This window comes from Triticum aestivum, chromosome 7B, assembly GCF_018294505.1.
Source record: "Triticum aestivum cultivar Chinese Spring chromosome 7B, IWGSC CS RefSeq v2.1, whole genome shotgun sequence".
NCBI lineage: Eukaryota > Viridiplantae > Streptophyta > Magnoliopsida > Poales > Poaceae > Triticum > Triticum aestivum.
This window is the reverse complement of record NC_057813.1, coordinates 57,755,458-57,766,806: the sequence shown is the minus strand read 5'-3', so window position 1 is coordinate 57,766,806 and position 11,349 is coordinate 57,755,458. Positions and strand designations below refer to the sequence as shown.

The window sequence follows — 11,349 nt, the reverse complement described above, 5'->3', positions numbered from 1 at the left end:
ATCTTTATGACCTCTAAGGTATTTTACTCAACTAAATTGTACACTGATATGGAGCTGGCCATCCAACTTTGCCTACATATATTGGATTTCAATAAACTGGAAGAAATTCTTGCAAACCGGATGATTTCATATAAACCAGTGACGCTCAAGCATTGTTGCCACCAAATCCAACCTCAAAGGGCAGAATCGTGCCTTTTCATCGGAAGAATCAGACGGAACAATGTCGTCAACAAGGTAACGACGCAAAAAAGAATCGCCATCGCCGGACATGTCCAACTTGGGTCAGACCTAAACTTTCACCCTAGAGCTTGAGATATGGTGCGCGTAGCTCCATCGAAACCACTCATATGTTGTCGCCCCCACTTTTTTCGCGATCCCAACAGCTAGATGCGATAAGCAATTACCACGCTGCACAACCATACGTCTGTGTCAAGGCTTGATCCATAGTTTTCATCTCATCGCTGAAGTTCGCAACCGGATCTCGAGAGATGAACCCTCCCGAAGACCTTTTGGTGAACGCCGACCTCGTGGAGCCGCATGAGATTGCTGCAGAATAGTATGTAGACACCGCCACTACAAGAAATATGTCAACTAGTGACCTTCTGTCAGTGACCCTGGAAGAATTGGTCATAGATCTATGACCATTTCAGACCAATTGGTCAAAAGCTGTTCGGGGGCTCCAAACCCTAAACTATAACGACCATTTTGGTCAAAAAGGTCGTAATTTTCTTACACGAAATGATCATAAAGCAGATAGCATTGGTCCGCTACCTTATTTCTAGCTGATCATGACCAATATAGATGGTCACAACCTTGTAAATTATGGTGGGTTGCTATGACTAGGCGCCACCTCATCAGTTTTGCCTATGTGTCATGTCCATGTGGAAGTTTTTGCCCTAGGTTGTGAAGCAACCTATATTTCTGTCATTCCCAAAATTTCCAAAAAAATCTCATAAATTCTTTGGGTCATATCTTCGTCAAATATGTAAAAAAACCTTCCTTTCCTAGTTCAAAAATAATTTAAAAATATTCATTTTCCTATTCTGTTCAGAAAAACACTATGAAGAAAGTACCACTTTGGCATGTCCAAATGGTATACATTTTCTACGATGCTTTCCTATGCCCAAATAACCATCCTCCACCAAATGCCAGCTCAATTCATTCATTTTTTTGAGCCCAGCTTCAACATTCGTATTTATGTCCAGTGTGGTACTTTGCAAAGCAAGTACCACCTAGGCTCCTCCTTTTGAGCTGAAAATTTGTGAAGACGACCTTCTTAGTAATTGATCATCCAGCCAAAACTCACACCATTGGCCATGTGCATTTCCTGTACCGCTAATCAAACACTTGGCTGCTTATTCATGTTTGAGCATCGATCGGTCTCCTCGTGAGAATCTTATGTTGTGATTTTCTTCCTAACACCTACGTGGGGAGTGCCCAACCCACTAGACATGCCTAGGCCGCCCAGAACACATGGCAACACACGGTCACGCGGTGACCACGCGGCAGGCATATGTGAGTTTACGCGCTCTAGAGTTGGGGGCCTTGGCCACCATCCAAACCTCGACGTATCGCCACCAAACCATGTATTTATGATTAAATAGGTACTTGTATAACTAGAAATGATTTCTGGAAAAAATAAATAGCAAACTATGAGGTAGCTGCAGTTCAAATTTGACCCGCTTCCTACTGAATCGGCGGGAATTTGTCTTTTTCACCAGAGGTGGATCAAAATTTTTGACACCCAACCATTTTGACAATTGTGCATTAAATATGGACTAGTATTTTAGAAAATTTATTTGGTCCAATTTTGCAATAAATATATGGTAGGTCCTTCACAAAAATTCTCATTTCGGGCACTCGGAAAATAGAAAATGAATTTTCCGTGCAAAGAAAATGAAAACTCCCTTAGGCAACATTGTTTGTAATTCCAAGATGCACTCTTGTGCACAATATGAGATCATTTGACCAAACTATGCCATGAATGTGGCCATAAGATTGATCATTTGTCTTGAAAGCCATGAATCTGCATTCATGATAGCTCGTTTCTGAGAATACTTTTTTAAAATAAGTACCATATTACAGGTTTATTATTTTTCCTGTAAACTTGGTCACATATAATGACACAATGCGAAGGTTTTCCAATTTTTTGATTTTTTGTGAATTTTTTATGCCTGTTTCAAAATGCGGTCAAAACGACGGGCTTGACAGTTCCTAGCTAGTGGTTGAATCTTGGAATTTTTTTGATGTTTCTCTGATTAAATAGATACTTATGTACCTAAAAATGATTTTTAGAAAAAATAAATAGCAAACTATGAGGCAGCTACAGTTCAAATTTGACCCGCTTACTACTAAATCGGCGAGAATTTGTCTTTTTCATGAGAGTTGGATCAAAACTTTTGACACCCAACCATTTGGTCAATTGTGCATTAAATATGGCCTAGTATTTTATAAAATTGATTTGGTCCAATTTTCCAATAAATATATTGTAGTTCCTTAAAAAAAACTCATTTCGGCAACTCAGAAATTAGAAAATGAAATTTCCGTGCAAAGAAAATGAAAACACCCTTAGGCAACATTGTTTGGAATTTCAAGATTCACCCTTGTGCACAATATAAGATCATTTGAACAAACTATGCCATGAATGTGGCCATAAGATTGATCATTTGGCTTGAAAGCCATGAATCTTCACGCATGATAGGTCGTTTCTGAGAACACTTTTTTAAAATAATTACCATATTACAAGTTTATTAATTTTCCTAGAAACTTGATCACATATAATGACACAATGCTAAGGTTTTACAATTTTTGATTTTTTTTGAATTTTTTATGTCCGTTTTAAAATGCGGTCAAAACGACGGGCTTGACAGTTCCTAGCTAGTGGTTGAATCTAGGAAAACTTTTGATGTTTCTCTGATTAAATAGATACTTATGTACCTAGAAATGATTTTTGGAAAAAAATAAAGAGCAAACTATGAGGTAGACAGAGTTCAAATTTGACCCGCTTTCAGCTGAATCGGCGGGAATTTGTCTTTTTCATGAGAGGTGGATCAAAACTTTTGACACCCAACCATTTGGTCAATTTTGCATTAAATATGGCCTAGTATTTTATAAAATTGATTTGGTCCAATTTTGCAATAAATATATTACAGGTCCTTCACAAAAAAAACTCATTTCGGGCACTCGAAAAATGGAAAATGATTTTTCCGTGCAAAGAAAATAAAAACTCCCTTAGGCAACATTGTTTGGAATTCCAAGATGCACCATTGTGCATAATATGAGATCATTTGAACAAACTATGCCATGAATGTGGCCATAAGATTGATCATTTGGCTTGAAAGCCATGAATCTTCACGCATGATAGCTCGTTTCTGAGAACACTTTTTAAAAATAATTACCATATTACAAGTTTATTATTTTCCTGTAAACTTGGTCACATATAATGACATAATGCGAAGGTTTTCCAATTTTTTGATTCTTTTTGAATTTTGTATGCCCGTTTCAAAATGCGGTCAAAACGACGGGCTTGACAGTTCCTAGCTAGTGGTTGAATCTTGGAAAACTTTTGATGTTTCTCTGATTAAATAGATACTTATGTACCTAGAAATGATTTTTGGAAAAAATAAAGAGCAAACTATGAGGTAGACACAGTTCAAATTTGACCCGCTTCCAACTTAATCGGCGGGAATTTGTCTTTTTCACGAGAGGTGGATCAAAACTTTTGACACCCAACCATTTGGTCAATTGTGCATTAAATATGGCCAAGTATTTTATAAAATTGATTTGGTCCAATTTTGCAATAAATATATTGTAACTCATTTCGGGCACTCGGAAAATGGAAAATGAATTTTCCGTGCAAAGAAAATGAAAAGTCCCTTAGGCAACATTGTTTGGAATTCCAAGATGCACCATTGTGTACAATATGAGATTATTTGAATAAACTATGCCATGAATGTGGCCATAAGATTGATCATTTGGCATGAAAGGCATGAATCTTCACGCATGATAGCTCGTTTATGAGAACACTTTTTTAAAATAATTGCCGTATTATAAGTTTATTATTTTTCCTGGAAACTTGGTCACATATAATGACACAATGCGGAGGTTTTTCATTTTTTTGTTTTTTTGAATTATTTATGCCCGCTTCAAAATGCTATCAAAACGGCAGGCATGACCGTTCCAAGCTAGTGGTTGAATCTTGGATTTTTCTTGGGTGTTTCTCTGATTAAATAGATACTTATGTACCTAGGAATGATTTTTGGAAAAAATAAAAAGCAAACTATGAGGCAGTTGCAGTTCAAATTTGACCCGTTTCCTGCTGAATCGGCGGAAATTTGTCTTTTTCACCAGAGGTGGAACAAAGCTTTTAGCACCCAACCATTTGGTCAACTAAACATTAAATAAAACCTAAGATTTTATAAAATATATGTGGTCGAAATTTGCAACAAATATTTGCTAGGTTCTTCATAAAAAATCATTTTGGGCTCTCAAAAAATAATTCTCTTACAAAAAACTTATTTCTGAGAACACTTTTTTATGATATTTGCATTATTCAAAGTTTGTTATTCTTACTGAAAAGTAGGTCACACTTGGTGACACAATGCAAAGTTTTTTGTTTTCTATTTGTTTTTATAAATTTCTTAGGCCGTCAAATAGAAGACATGATTTAACATCTTATTTTCAATCGATTATGACCAATTTAAATGGTCTTAAAATCATCAAAGGGATACTGCGTTTTGATTGGTCCAAAACCATCTCACGCGGATCATGGATTAGCATCGTCGGATGCGCCCGGATCCAACGGCAGCCCCCCCCCCCTCATTGCTCTCGCCCCCTCCCTCTCATCCTCGTCCACCCACGAAACCACGAAATCCTAGCTCACTTTTATCACCATCGCCGCTGCCACTCCCGCTCCCTTTTCCTCCGCCGCTGCCTGTCTCCTCCCATCGTACTCCTCCTCCCTCGTCCTCGTCTCGTCGCCGCCGCCTCCTCTTCCCTGTCCCCGGCCTCCTTCCGCGGCGCGCGATCCCCTCTCCCCTCCCCTCCCGATCCCACCCACCGAACCGATCCCGATCCAGTCTAGATCGAGAGAGAGCGAGCCCCCTCCTGCGATTCCCACCGCCGCCACCCCCACCCACCACCGGCGACCTCGTCTTCGCCACGCACCCTTTCCCCTAGCCTTCACCCCCCAGATCCACCAGTCCAGGCACGGCCATGGCGTCGCGGCCGGCTTTCTTGCCGGCGCGCGCGTGCGTGCTTCACGCTGACCACGAGCCCCCTCGCGCACTTGCTCCCCTCCTTCCCGTCCTGCCATATGCTCCAGGTCCGGCCCAGACGAAGCCATGGTGAATCCCGTCGCGGCGGCCGCTGATCCCATCTCCTTGCCTCCGCCCGACCCTCGCCGCCAACCCTCACCGTCTCCACCTCCTCGCCCCATCTCCTTGTTCCCATCTCCTCGCCGTCTCCTCGTCCCCATCTCCCTGCAAAGGGACCGTGAGCTCGGCCGGCGGGATCCTCTTCGGTTTCTGGTGAGCTCTCCCCCTTCCTCTCTGCTGCTTCTCTTCTCATGGACCCGTAGCATGCTCTGCTACTTTCCACACTAGGATTTACCACCACTTTTCTAAATTCCTCTTACGGTTCAGTTAATCCCTGCGATTATCTGCAGATCGCGACTATGGGTACCTGCAGAGGCATCGACCTGGCGCTCCTCGCGGTCGTGCTGATACAAACCCTTCTCCCGGTGTCCGAGGCATAGATCTTGGTGCGGAACACGCTCAAGAAGCGCCCCGGCAACCTGAACAGCCACAACACCACGCGCCTCTCCGGTGGCGAGGATGCACAGCAGCACGTCCTCCTCAGCGGCGGCGTAGCCGGCACCCTCTGCTCTGAGGAGGAGGGCGACATCGTGTCGCTCAAGAACTACATGAAACAGATTATACTTCAGGGAGATCGGCGTCGGCACGCCGCCCCAGAATTTCACCTTCACCTCGGTGCGTCCTCCTCCTCGGTGGTGCTGATGCCTTTTTTGTTTTTAGGATTAAGATGGTTTGGCTGTCTGTGAGACTGTGACACAGGGGATTGATGTTGTTTTTGGTGCTTTGTTGGTGCAGATTGCGTGCTACCTCCACTCACGCTACAAGACGGGGGCGTCCAGCACCTGCAAGAAGAATGGTTGGCGTCTGGAAACTGCTCTCACCATGATGCTAGTGATTGTGCTTTACAATAGTTGACATGCTCTATTCCTGTCTGTTTTGCTTGCTGTCAAAGATGGTGTGTATTGTACACACCCCTCTATGATTTATGCACTTCACATGCATTTTCCCCATCACCCACAAACCGTAACATGCTAGTTATATGTGCTACCGCAATTCTTTCACTTGATTTCAAATCGTTCTCTGCTCTGTGTGTGCACGCGTGTTAATGATGGATTGGCTGGTCAGATGATGCTACAACAACATATTCCTGAGATTCTCTTTGAGGAATACAAAATCAAGGTTTTTAAGACTGATGGCCAGCCTGTCTAATGTTTGTTTTCTTCTATACACTTGCTCCTTCCAGTAGGCATTGCAAGTGATGTGTTCAAGTGTAGTCCTGTAGTCACATTTTTTTAACCAATACCATATGATTGTAGCATACTACTAGTTTTAGTCATTTAACATCTTAATTTACCTAGAATGATGAAGTAGTTGCACTTGGTAGATGGGCTGAGCAAATGATGATTCATATGATTATTCTGATATATTTGATGTTCAAAATCGAGCTTTTTAAACCTGATACTCAGCCCATCACAAATCAGTCATCTGCTAATCTTGTTGTCATGTAGTTTCTTATGATGATTTGAAAGTAAACAGAGTTTAACTATGTTATCCTGTTTTGCTAAAATAGGTACCAACACCTAGGATCGGTTTGAGATGCGGGTGCACAAGAGGGCGTTCGACCTTGTCAACCAGAAGGTATCCTGAACATTCTTAGATTGCTTTTGTTGCCAAGCCACATAGAACATCTAGTTAGATAGAATCCGCTATGCTAGGGTTGTTGGGGAACGTAGTAATTTCAAAAAAAATCCTACGCACACGCAAGATCATGGTGATGCATAGCAACGAGAGGGGAGAGTGTCGTCCACGTACCCTCGTAGACTGAAAGCGGAAGCGTTAGAACAATGCGGTTGATGTAGTCGTACGTCTTCACGGCCCGACCGATCAAGCATCGAAACTACGACACCTCCGAGTTCTAGCACACGTTCAGCTCGATGACGTCCCTCAGACTCCGATCTAGCTGAGTGTCAAGGGAGAGTTCCGTCAGCACAATGGCATGGTGACGATCTTGATGTTCTACCATCGCAGGGCTTCGCCTAAGCACCGCTTTAATATTACCAAGGAGGACTATGGTGGAGGAGGGCACCGCACACGGCTAAGAGATCAAGAGATCAATTGTTGTGTCTATCGGGTGCCCCCTCCCCCGTATATAAAGGAGTGGAGGAGGAGGCCGACCAAGGGTGGTGGCACGCCCTAGGGGGGAGTCCAACTCCCACCGGGAGTAGGACTCCCCCCTTTCCTATTAGGAGAAGGAGAGGGAAGGAAGAGGAAGGAGGGAGGGAGGAAAGGTGGGGCCGCCCCCCTTCCCAATTCGGATTGGGCTTGGGGGGGGGGGGGCGCCCCCTCCCTTGCTCCTTTCCCCTCCTTTCCACTAAGGCCCAAGAAGGCCCATATACCTCCCGGGGGGTTCCGATAACCTCCCAGAGCTCCGGTATTGTCCCAATCTCACCCGGAACCTTTTCGGTCTCCAAATATAGTCGTCCAATATATCGATCTTTATGTCTCGACCATTTCAAGACTCCTCGTCATGTCCGTGATCACATCCAGGACTCCGAACAACCTTCGGTACATAAAAACTCATAAACTCATAATAAAACTGTCAACGAAACCTTAAGTGTGCGGACCCTACGGGTTCGAGAACTATGTAGACATGACCGAGACACATCTCTAGTCAATAACCAATAGCGGAACCTGGATGCTCATATTGGCTCCCACATATTCTACAAAGATCTTTATCGGTCAAACCGCATAACAACATACGTTGTTCCCTTTGTCATCGGTATGTTACTTGCCCGAGATTCGATCGTCGGTATCTCAATACCTAGTTCAATCTCGTTACCGGCAAGTCTCTTTACTTGTTACGTAATGCATCATCCCGTAACTAACTCATTAGCTACATTGCTTGCAAGGCTTATAGTGATGTGCATTACCGAGAGGGCCCAGAGATACCTCTCCGACAATCGGAGTGACAAATCCTAATCTCGAAATACGCCAACTCAACATGTACCTTCGTAGACACCTGTAGAGCTCCTTTATAATCACCTAGTTACGTTGTGACGTTTGGTAGCACACAAAGTGTTCCTCCGGTAAACGGGAGTTGCATAATCTCATAGTTATAGGAACATGTATAAGTCATGAAGAAAGCAATAACAACATATTAAATGATCAAGTGCTAAGCTAACGGAATGGGCCAAGTCAATCACATCATTCTCTAATGATGTGATCCCGTTAATCAAATGACAACTCATGTCTATGGCTAGGAAACTTAACCATCTTTGATTCAACGAGCTAGTCAAGTAGAGGCATACTAGTGACACTATGTTTGTCTATGTATTCACACATGTATTATGTTTCCGGTTAATACAATTCTAGCATGAATAATAAAAATTTATCATGAAATAAGGAAATAAATAATAACTTTATTATTGCCTCTAGGGCATATTTCCTTCAGTCTCCCACTTGCACTAGAGTCAATAATCTAGTTCACATCGCCATGTGATTTAACACTAATATTCACATCTGTATGTGATTAATACCCATAGTTCACATTGTCATGTGATCAACATCCAAAGGGTTTACTAGACTCAATAATCTAGATCACATCACTATGTGATTAACACCCAAAGATTACTAAGGTATGATCATGTTTTGCTCGTGAGAGAAGTTTAGTCAACGGGTTTGTCACATTCAGAGCCGTATGTATTTTGCAATTATTCTATGTCTACAATGCTCTGTACGGAGCTACTCTAGCTAATTGCTCCCACTTTCAATATGTATCTAGATTAAGACTTAGAGTCATCTGGACCAGTGTCAAATCTTGCATCGACGTAACCCTTTACGACGAACCTCTTGTCACCTCCATAATTGAGAAACATATCCTTATTCCACTAAGGATAATTTTGACCAATGTCTAGTGATCTACTCCTAGATCACCATTGTACTCCCTTGCCAAATCAGGGCATAGTATACAATAGGTCTGGTCCATAGCATGGCATACTTTTATAGAACCTATGATTGAGGCATAGGGAATGACTTTCATTCTCTTTCTCTTTTCTGCCGTGGTCGGGATTTGAGTCTTACTCAATTTCATACCTTTGCAACACAGGCAAAAACTCTTTCTTTGACTATTCCATTTTGAACTACTTCAAAATCTCGTCAAGGTATTTACTCATTGAAAATATTATCAAGCGTCTTGATCTATCTTAATAGATCTTGATGCTCAATATGTAAGTAGATTTACTGATGTCTTTCTTTTAAAGAACTCCTTTCAAACACTTCTTTATGCTTTCCAGAAAAATTCTACATCATTTCTGATCAACAATATGTCACTCACATATACTTATCAGAAAGGTTGTAGTGCTCCCACTCACTTTATTGTAAATACAGGCTTCACTGCAAGTCTGTATAAAACTATATGCTTTGATCAACTTATGAAAGCGTATATTCCAACTCCAAGATGCTTGCACCAGTCCATAGATGGATCGCTGGAGCTTGCACATTTTGTTAGCACCTTTAGGATTGACAAAACCTTCTGGTTGCATCATATACAACTCTTCTCTAAGAAAACCATTAAGGAATGCAGTTTTTACATCCATTTGCCAGATTTCATAAAATGTGGCAATGGCTAACATGATTCAGACAGACTTAAGCATCGCTACAGTTGAGAAAAATCTCATTGTAGTCAACACCTTGAACTTGTCGAAAACCTTTTTGCGACAAGTCGAGCTTTGTAGATAGTAACACTACTATCAACGTCCGTCTTCCTCTTGAAGATCCATTTATTTTCTATGGCTTACCGATCATCGGGCAAGTCCACCAAGGTCCACAATTTGTTCTCATACATGGATCCCATCTCACATTTCATGGTCTCAAGCCATTTCGCGGAATCTGGGCTCATCATCGCTTCCTCATAGTTCGTAGGTTTATCATGGTCAAGTAACATGACCTCCAGAATAGGATTACCTTACCACTCTGGTGCGGATCTTACTCTGGTTGACCTACGAGGTTTGGTAGTTGAAGGAAATATGCCCTAGAGGCAATAATAAAGTTATTATTTATTTCCTTATTTCATGATAAATGTTTATTATTCATGCTAGAGTTGTATTAACCGGAAACATATAGTCACTAGTATGCCTCTACTTGACTAGCTCATTAATCAAAGATGGTTGTGTTTCCTAACCATAGACATGTGTTGTCATTTGATTAATGGGATCACATCATTAGGAGAATGATGTGATTGACATGACCCATTCCGTTAGCCTAGCAATTGATCGTTTAGTATATTGCTATTGCTTTCTTCATGACTTATACATGTTTCTGTAACTATGAGAATTATGCAACTCCCGTTTACCGGAGGAACACTTTGGGTACTACCAAACGTCACAACATAACTGGGTGATTATAAAGGAGTACTACAGGTGTCTCCGAAGGTACATGTTGAGTTGGCGTATTTCGAGATTAGGTTTTGTCACTCCGATTGTCGGAGAGGTATCTCTGGGCCCTCTCGGTAATGCACATCATTATAAGCCTTGCAAGCAATGTGACCAAATGAGTTGGTTACGGGATGATGCATTACGGAACGAGTAAAGAGACTTGCCGGTAACGAGATTGAACTAGGTATTGGATACCGACGATCGAATCTCGGGAAAGTAACATACCGATGACAAAGGGAACAAAGTATGTTGTTATGCGGTTTGACCGATAAAGATCTTCATAGAATATGTAGGAGTCAATATGGGCATCCAGGTTCCGCTATTGGTTATTGACCAAGAATAGTTCTAGGTCATGTCTACATAGTTCTCGAACCCGTAGGGTCCGCATGCTTAAGGTTTCGATGACAGTTATATTATGAGTTTATGAGTTTTGATGTACCGAAGGAGTTCGGAGTCCCGGATGAGATCGGGGACATGACGAGGAGTCTCGAAATGGTCGAGACATAAAGATCGATATATTGGACGACTATATTCGGAGTTCGGAAAGGTTCCGAGTGATTCGGGTATTTTTCGGAGTACCAGAGAGTTACGGGAATTCGCCG

At 42.0% G+C, this 11,349-nt stretch overlaps 1 non-coding gene and 1 pseudogene across 1 annotated transcript; both read left to right on the top strand.

Annotated features, from left to right (window-relative positions):
• The first annotated feature begins 6,434 nt into the window (after positions 1-6,434).
• Positions 6,435-6,514, top strand: LOC123163318 (small nucleolar RNA SNORD36). Its single transcript, XR_006481839.1, has one exon. It is a non-coding gene; the product is annotated as a small nucleolar RNA SNORD36 (small nucleolar RNA).
• Positions 6,515-6,706: 192 nt separating this feature from the next.
• On the top strand, positions 6,707-6,780 carry LOC123163316 (uncharacterized; annotated as a pseudogene).
• The last annotated feature ends 4,569 nt before the right edge of the window (positions 6,781-11,349 follow it).